Genomic DNA, 9,873 nt, shown 5'->3' with positions numbered 1-9,873 from the left:
GCTGATCCAGCTCACTAAAATGGCACAACATGTCTTTTTTGTGGAACCCATGTGGAACCGTTACCTTAGTGAAGGATCATTGAGTACTGCCTATGAGATCTGGATTTATGCCTGCTACTTCCAGAAGTTGTTCTGTAATTCTAGTTCCAGTCAGGACTAAATCAAATTTAGAGTGCTGTTTGACAAGTTGACTAAGCCAATGCAAATACTCACTGGCAACAAGAAAGATGGGTCCTATGCTGTCGTTCTTTCTTACTGGATTCCTGTTATGCTGTGTTGTCCCATCCCTTTCATTACTTCTTGTACTAATTGTATCTTTTGGTGAGCTGGTTTAGCTCACTACATCAGCAGAAAATTTCATCAAAGACTAAGAGTAGGATGGCCCAATCTCTTTCTCCCCATTTGTATTAGTATTTTTTATATTACTTTATCATTCCCTACATGTGGATCTGGACCTATTGTAGTGCCTTCTATTTAAAAACAAAAAAATAAAATAAAAAAGCAGCCCCCACACAAAAAATACCATCTGTTGGCTGAAAGTCCTAGCTATTAAACAGGAACATCTTTGTGGATAGAACAAAGTACAAACACAACGAGACCTTAATTCTTGTTTACAGCTATCTTGCAACATTAATACAGGTAGAAAATATCAATGCAACTTTCTGAAAGATGCAATAGTATTGTTTTGTTTCATCTGCATGTATGACTGCATGCCAGCACTACTATTCATATGTCAGAAATGACTGTGACTCTAATGAAAAGCCTCCCATGTCGCCTGCATATATAACACTACAGCTATGTCACTGGATCTAGGATAATACAACTTTCCATATTGCTCCTAACTAGGGATGAAATCATTCTTATTGACAATGTGTTGAGTGTACTGTTCTTCTGTTAACTGACATAAGTAACTGACTATAGTACAGTAGAGTAAACAATGGATCTCAAAGTTTAGGCAGCGTAAGTGATGTTGAGATTTACGATTGTGGTTTGGACATATTATAGATACCAACTCAAATTAAAAAAAAAAAAAAAAAAAAAAAGTGATCCTGGTTTGATCCTTACCTCTTTCCTTCCATGTAGGAAGAGCAAAATAAAAGAATTGTTCAGATTTGTCTTTAATGGAGCTTTTCAGTTGTCTTCTATCAGTCAGCTGGTTGAAGGGTTTATTTTGTGCCCTAAGTGTTGGGGTTATGAACGGTTTTTCAAAGTTCTGTGATTGTCACAGTTTGAAGTACTTAATACCACAGAACCTTTGGAACCTTTATTACCTATGTAACTTGTATTGGGAAAATTTTAGGAATAGGTTAAAGTATTTTAAGTGCAAAACCTCAGTTTTGCAGTTTAAATAATGAATTGGACTCATCATACAGCTCAACACATAATTTCTTATTCTCTTTTTCAGTTGTTTAAATCCTAAGATTCTTCTCTCTCTTTCTGGATAATCGGAGCATGTTCCTACAGCCAAAGCAGAGACAATTAGTTGACGCAGAGTGCCTTTAGTTATGTACTTCCTTTTCTTTCTTTTTTTTCTGCTTGTTCAGTTTCTTTACAGCAAATATTTATGGCACAAGTCTCATCGTTTTGTTGCACAAAGTTCTGTCAATAATTCACTTGTAAGTATAGATTTCTGGGTCTTCCTGTTGAAGTGCAACTGCTGGCCACAGCTTTTATCTTAGCAAGTTAATAGTTAACTGAGAAGAATTTATGGTTCAAAAGTAATTATTTTGTAATTTTCTCTGGAAATGGGACTGGAAATTAGCATTCCTGGTTTTGCATATAGTACTTCCATTTGAATTATCAAAGTTCTAAATAAAAGCTTAAAACTAAATTAAGGCTTTCAAGAAATAATAATCTGTTTAGCATCAAGCAACAAGAACAGAAGTACTAGCACTTAAACATTCATAAGAAGATATTTACTAAATCCTCAGAAATATGTCTTTCTGTAGGAGGTCCGTTCTACTCTAACAAACAAATACATGATGTTTTTCCAGCCCTACAGTAATCAAGGTTGCTTTTGAAATCATCCTCAACATACTTATACCTGTTTCAGGGAAAGATCTTCTGAAGCCTTTCAGTTCCTGGTTATGCTTCTCTCAAGGAAATGTTTGCACTGGTAGAAAAATTTAGGGAGAAGCTATCCAGAGCTGTTTTATTTAGTTAATACAGAATGACACTGACATGCTGTCTAACTAAGTATTGTTGCAGGCAGGAGGAAGACTAGTGGTATTTTTAGCAGTTATTGAAGCTGATTGTCAGAGCAGGAAATGTAAAAAATAAATCTGTTTATGACATAGCCTTTATGATTTACGATAAGTCAGTAGCAATATCACATTATCGCAGGAGAGTGGGCTTCCTTTAAGTCAATAGAAGAGAGTGGGATGGGTCATTCACCACTTTTTTTTTTTTTTAAACTATATTAACGCTGCTGTGTAAAAAGAACAAAAAACTGGTAAGGGGGAAGAGTGAAAGCAAGAAAGAGGATAGATGAGATGGACGATATTGCCCCAACCCTCTCAGCCAATCAAGATTACTCCTTTTTTGATATCTAGGAGTCGTGAAAGAAGAATATATCTGATTTAAACACAGGCATTGAAAATTAGAAGGACTGTAGAGAAGCTGAAACTGTCATGTGTGGCACAGCTGAGTGATTAAAGTTAGTGCCAGATAATATGGTTGAGCCTATGACATTCAAAGGACAGGTCCATTCTCTTCTTATTGTCTTCCCTTGTCCCAGCAAAGGCCTCCTCTCTCATTATCCCTGCCCCTTTGAAACAACTCTGGTGTTTATGTTACCTTTTGGCAATTTGAGTCAGTTCACTAAGCAAGTTGAAAACGAAGACCAGCAAGGAGAGGGGTGAACAGCTTTTGCTGGTTTAGTATGCTAAATTGGCTCACTAATGGCCTGATGAAAGCCAAAGCTAGTGTGAGGGAGGGAATGGGACTACACTGCCAGAACACAGAAGGGACAAGGGAGAAAGACCCCTGCTGGCAGAAGAGAATGATTAGATCTCAAATATCTCAACTGCATCCCAAAACTGGAAGCCAGGAGACTGGCTGGGATTGGCTAAGACAGAAGTCGTTGGGAGTGGCAAATAAATAAAGAGATGAATGAAATTGGATGAGGATTCAGAGAGACTGGGATCTTCTGGCAGGTGGAGTAGGCCTACTTAATAATAGTTCAGCAGGAAGAGCAGGAGAAGATACACAATTGAGAAAGGGGCACTGGAACAGACTGGGTAGGGAGTCTGGCCTCTGCTAGGATGGAGAATAGGAATCACAAAGCAAATGGAGCAGGACAAGTGGGAGTTGAGAGGATTAATATTTTGTGCAGAAAAAGTGCAAAAGGATCTGTCACACTGGCTGTGTGGCATGGATGTAAAAATTCCAGTCTTGCTGATGATCCATGAAGAAGTCAGTATGTCATATGGAATTCTAGAGAGGCAAGGAAGAGAAGGGAGGAAGAAAGATGAAGTGAAGGGATTTGTTTTTTAAGTCTTAAAAGTTATAATGTTTATTGCGATACAGGGAAGGTATCTTAACTTCTGGAAGAGATTGGTAAATAATCTTCAGATTATTTCTCAAAATCATTTCATCTAATTGACTAGTATGACTCAAGAGTTCCTTGAAGTATATTCCAGACAATTGCAGCTGCATCTATCCTTGCTGATTATTAGATGGAGGATGTTGTGTTTGCTTGTTATTGCTGGTGAGAATTTTGTGGCATCTAGTTTGCTCTAGATGATAGGTTTCTGAGGACACGCTCAAAAATGAACGTTCTGATAATGTTATGCATTTGTCAATACGTATGCACTGCTGTTTGAAAACATGCCAACTGCTAGCGGCTACCTTTGAGAGAGCCATTTTACAGTCTTAACATATGATGAAAGTACTTCAACCTATAAAGGAATGTTTATGGTAATACGGATAAATACTTGAATAAGTGGCTTTTTATTCTTAAATTGATCTAAGATCATGAATCCTCATACTTCAGTCCTCAAAGGTTTTTAAGGGAATAGAAAGCACATAGGTTTATGCTTCACTCTCTGGTGATTGAATGAGTTTTTTGTAACTGTGCTCTGAGATTTGCCCTGACTCTTAACTTCCAGTAACATTTTCCTAGGTTCATCTGTGTTTACAATGTAAACATGGCTTACTTCCATGTGAACTAAAACTGTTTAATTCTACAAGACATACTAGTTATATAGTCTTCCTTCTACATGTTGGTAGTTCCAAATTTAAACCTCCAGCATTAAAATAACAGTTTCACGTGAGGTACCATGTGAGTAAGCCTGAACTTTGAATTTGCTTGGCTGTATTATCATTAACTACAAAAATTAATATATTTGTGAAGCCAGTGCTAAAAAGACTTGTAATTGAAAAATGGGATACAGGCGAGGCTTTATCTTAGATATTTAGTGGAGGTAATAAAAAATAATAAAGTTACTGTTTGAATTTCATTTTGTCTTTTCCTAATTTAACTCTTTGAGTTGAAAAGGGGGAAACAGAGTCAGTAAGAGAAACTCAATAACAAGATCTTGTGATGTGTTCCTGTACCATGGTTTTGGAAAATGAAGTTTCATATAAACAAAGCTCTGTTTGAAGGTTCTTGTAACAGGAGACAGATGATATTACGTTGGTTTTGATGTTCCTTTTATAAGGAAGGGAAGGATTTATAAATATCTTCTCTAATTGAAGTGGTTCAGAGAATTGCTAATGAGCATTTTAAAAACACTATAGAGTTCTGTCCATAAGGAATATGCATTTCATGAGGTAAGTTTGCATATAGGTCAACAATGATGCGTAGTTTCTCACAAGTAATTCACATAAAAGTAAGATACATGAATGTGTAGCTTCGCTAAAACAGCTTATTCAGAGAGCATGTTCTTTGAAGATGCTATAAAGGACTTAAAGAATGAAGAGATGGATAAAAAAAAGAATTGTATAAAATAAGAAAAGAGAATTAATTGATAAATGAAATTAATTTTCATGGTTTTCCAAACTTGAGTGGATATGCTAGAGTCTTATCTCACAGTTTTCCTAAGCAAAGAAAGAGCTCATAAACACATCGAATTTATAAGATGAATTATAGCAATGCTCAGAAGTTTGGAAGCAAACTTGGATCTTGTAGATCTTGTATGTCATATTGGTTATTTAAGGTCAGCACCTTCCTATTGTGACCATGAAATAATCCTGTATAATACAGACTGGATTAACAATAATGAAATTTCATGTTAAATCTGTTACTGTCTTAGTAGAGCCAAAATGATTCAATACACTGCACATTTGGGAGGAAGCAGTCACAATTTCTATTTTCCCTCAATATCTTTCCTCTGGATTATCATCTCTGCAGAATTCAGTTATCTTCTCAATGTTGTTGATTCCATTCACTTCTGTTTTAAACTTGTCTCATTTTGTTCAATCTAAAATCTTGACATGTCTCTGATACCTTTATGAGAATTGTTTCACCTAAAGACTCAGTATGAGTAAAACAGAAGCAATTATTTCAGAGACCTTTCCAGATACTGTCTGGATGATTTACAGTGAATAATACTGACTGCCACTTTGGTCCATAAGATGGATATCCTCTTTGATTTGGACTTCTATTGCTCTTTCAAGACTATCTAAAATTTTCCGGTTAAGTCTGCATGCCCTTTCTAGATATGTGATCTTGCATAGCACTTGCAATAGTATGTGCCAATTAAAATCACAGCCAGTATCTAATTCTTTAATGGATCTTTGTTTTCCAGATACAGTCAATACAGTACTTCAATGCACTCATCATACAGTCTGACTCTAGCATGATTTCCTTAAAGGACATCATTGTATGTTCTATATTGAGTCTTATGACGCATGGCAATGATAAGAGGTCGCTAATACTTCTTACCAATGAAGCCAAAATCTTCTTTATAGTAGTGTTAACAACGTAAGCCAATGCTGCACTGAAACTGTAGATTCATAGCAGATTGATGTAGACAACACTAGAAGTTCAAGGCAAAGTCTCTGAGTTAGAAAGACCCTCTGAAGGCTGACCTTGATAGATGCTGTGAACAAATAGGTCCTGTTCTAGTTGAATGACTTCCCAGCGTGACACGCTTAAGCAACAGTTATATTTTCGTCTCTCTGTAACATGTGACTTTCCAGTCAAAGGCAATCAGTGAGGGGAAACCAAGTGAATTAAATTGGAATGAAAAACCAGAGACAGCTTAATGTTTTATGCTGGTCACAGATTAACAATTTTGTGTTCCGTGGGACAAAAGGCCAGTGCATTCACACTGGTTTCCAGTTTATGCACTCCATTTAAGACACTTATTATGAAATGGACTTGTTTCTTCATCAGTATAATGATGAAGAATGTCTTGAAATAAAATACTGAAATAACGTGGAAGTTATAATATATTAAATGTGTATATGTTTTAGTATCTATTAAAAACAACACAAGTCGATAGAAGTGGTTCTGCTGATATTTTTCGTGCCGAATAGGATGGTATATAAACTGAGATCAAATTCAAGTATTCACCTATGTAAGTATAAACTAAGAATGTATGTAGGAATTTTAAAAACTGTGATAGCTGCTTTTTAGATATTTTATCTCTGAAGAGTGGGCATTTTGATATTGGACCAAATCTGACTTGTAACAATGGTTACTGTAATGTATGTAACAATGGTTAGTGGCAAAATTCTGCATATTCCTTATTAAAATGTGCTATTATTCATAGCTAGTTTACAAGAACAGAACTTGAATACTCATTTTACTTCTAAAATTACTTAATGATATGTAATAAAAATGAATAAATGTGTGATGTATGTGGTATATCAGTAAATAACTGTAAATAGTACTTCATTAGTTAGGTGTGACATTAAGTATAAAATAATACATTTAACTAATACATATAAGTAGTGAATACTATTTAGAAGCACCTAATACATTATCTTAGTCATTGTATTAAAATATTGCATCTAGTGATTTAATAATGTATTTAATTGTTTGTCAGAGGTATTTTTTTCCCTTTGGGATTAGATTATAACTAGCTTTAAATTTAGGTTATGGAATCCTCTCATTCTTCCAGCTGATTAGAATTTTTCCAGAGTATATTATCAAAAACATTTTCAAGCTTTTATGTTGTATTGCTGGGAGCAATGAAGTGAGAGTAGGACAGAGAAAAGTGGAGAATTGTTGGATGTATTTTGCAAGAGGAATTCTAAAGTCTGAGAGAAACAAGAACAAGAGATGAGTAAGGAACGAATTATAAGTAAGTCACAATTCCTCACCTGAGTGGTGCTGTCTATTTACTGGTATTTGTAGTATCCTGTGTGATAAGGATTTTGATGCTTTGTAATATTACAGTTTTTATGTGGTTTTTTTTTTTTTTTGCTTTTTTGGAAGTGTTAAAGTCGTCTTTTTTTATTTTTAATTTTAGATATTACAATGAGGGAGCAGTTGGGACATTTTTGTACTGTAGATAGAATGAGGGTTTCTGAAATAGACCTAAGTGATCACTCAGAATTGCTTTGCTATTCATACACAAAGATCAAATTAAATATTTTTGACTTTGATAATTCAAAGCAACAAAAAGATTGTGAGCATAACTAATGAGTGGCTTGTCAAATGTGTGACCACGTTGGCTCTCATTTCTCTTTAGTAGGTTGGAAAATTAAACTGTAAGAACTATATATACATGTATATGTATATTTATATATGTACTAAAAAAACCCTGAATTTACAAAGAAAACACTTTGAGTTTCTATTTTATAACTTGTAAGTGATTTCTGTATCAATATATCTATTTTATGAGCAGACAATATAATTTCCTGATTATCCTCCCCAGTAAGTTGGAATCTGACAGTCCTCTGCTGTCTCTTACCTCACCAAAACCACCAAATATTTATGAATAAAAAAAGAGAACAATTCTTACTAGGTCTGTAAACTGAAATAGATTGGCTTTTGCTCTCTGAGCTGCATCGCTTTTGTTATAAAAACATCAGTAAAAATAACAAAAATTGTAATACTGAGGAGTCTGGCCAATGACAAATTTGTACTTTCATGAATATATGAACTTACTAATTACTTTTGAGTTAGAAGTTGTACAGAGGCTAAAATCTGTTGTTGTAGTGCATTGATAGCCCAGGGAAGCCCAGAGGAGTGGAGGGGCAGAGGGCTGCACCCTCCATTCCAAACCTGTTCCCTACGGCTTTGGCTGTTTTTGTGTGTAAAATACCAGTTGCTGTTCCAAATTTGTATATGGGACCTGGACATATAATCAGTATATTTATCACAAATAACTTGATTTCCATGTCCAGAGGAACTGAGCTATAATACATTTTCTACAGCCACTAAGGCAGACTTATCTTAACATTGCAGGGTGGTTTTGGTTTTGTTTGTTTGGTTGGTTGGTTGGTTGGTTGGTTTTTTTGGAACGTACTATGTTAAAGTATAAGTCAGCAGAAATTGATCCAAGTTCTTTGGTGGACTAAAAAAAAAATTGACTTCTGTTATTTTATGCAGCATTGAAATCAGCATTTTGTGGAGCACTTTGTAATTTTGGTAACATATACCAAAGTCTGGTATTTAGCATTGTTATGAAAGTGAAATCTTAATGTTTTTTAGTCCTTTAGAAAAGGTAAATGTTTTACTGGTTTTCTTTCCGGTGTTGATTTTATGTAACTCCAGACATATATATAACCCTCAAAGCTCCTAGTACTGAGCCTTTTCATACTGTGATAGTCAAAAATCTCCTGTATTAGATCTCCTAGATTTCTCCTAGAGTATATATTCCTGTCAATAATGTACTTATCAATATACTGCAGTTGAACAAATGTTTACATTGTGCACAGGCCACAAAGGGTTGTCACTTTTTGGAAGCTGACACAATTTTATCAAAAGATATCTTAGTGAAGATTTTGTAAATAATGTAGGCAAAATGTAGAAGTTTGAGTTTGGGTGGGTTTTTTTCTTTTTTGTTTTAGTCTTTACTGTTAAATTATATTTCCTTTAAATTTCTGACTCTTCAAAATGAGCTTTGTTTTGTCTTAAAAAATGGAAGCAGTGAAGTAAGAGACTTGTATTGAAAACACTTGATTGAAAAGCTCACTATATTCAAATTTGGAAAGCATATATTTTTAAATGTATATTAAAATGAAGTTACAGGGGTCTTTTTGGTTTTTTGTTTTTTTTTACAAATTGCCATTACAGTTTAAACCTGAGCATATTATAGATATACTAATTTATGCCAGTCATGCTTTTTCTTCCTTTGGGAAATGCTGCCCTTTGTAGTAACAAAAATCAAATTTGTTTATGAAACTTTTTTATCAGCCAGATAGTAACCTTCTGGAAATGTATTTTTTCTAGGTGAATATTAAAATGCAGCTAATTTACCCAGAACAAAAGACACGCTGTTGCTGGTAGAACATTTTTACATAGGCAGAAAACTGTCATATAAGACCTAAGTGTGTGTTTGTAATGTTTTTAATGCTGCTTTTCCCTCATATGCTTCTTTCATGGGATATTGACCTTTTAAATTTTGTGCTACTTTATTATAACAGATTATTCTTTAAATCTGACACACAGCAAAACTGTAGTTTTAGATATTATGAATTTGCAAATACCACCATATGAATTCCCAAGAACAGCTTGTTCTTTCCTTTCTTGTGATTCATTTGTACTCTACTTTTATACTTAATTATGCAAGCGCAAAAGCTGTTTGTCATCTAAAGCTGGGCAGAAAAATGTTAGCATGCACTACTTCAGTTTATTTGTTTTAAAAATCATGTACTTCTCAGCCTTCAGTCTTCTAATCTTGTTAACTAATTTGTAATTCAAGAGGCAGTGTTCCATTTCAATAATTTCCTACCATTTTCCAAACTATAGAAAAA

Source organism: Dromaius novaehollandiae, chromosome 5, assembly GCF_036370855.1.
Source record: "Dromaius novaehollandiae isolate bDroNov1 chromosome 5, bDroNov1.hap1, whole genome shotgun sequence".
Lineage (NCBI taxonomy): Eukaryota > Metazoa > Chordata > Aves > Casuariiformes > Dromaiidae > Dromaius > Dromaius novaehollandiae.
Note: the sequence above shows the minus strand (reverse complement) of the source record.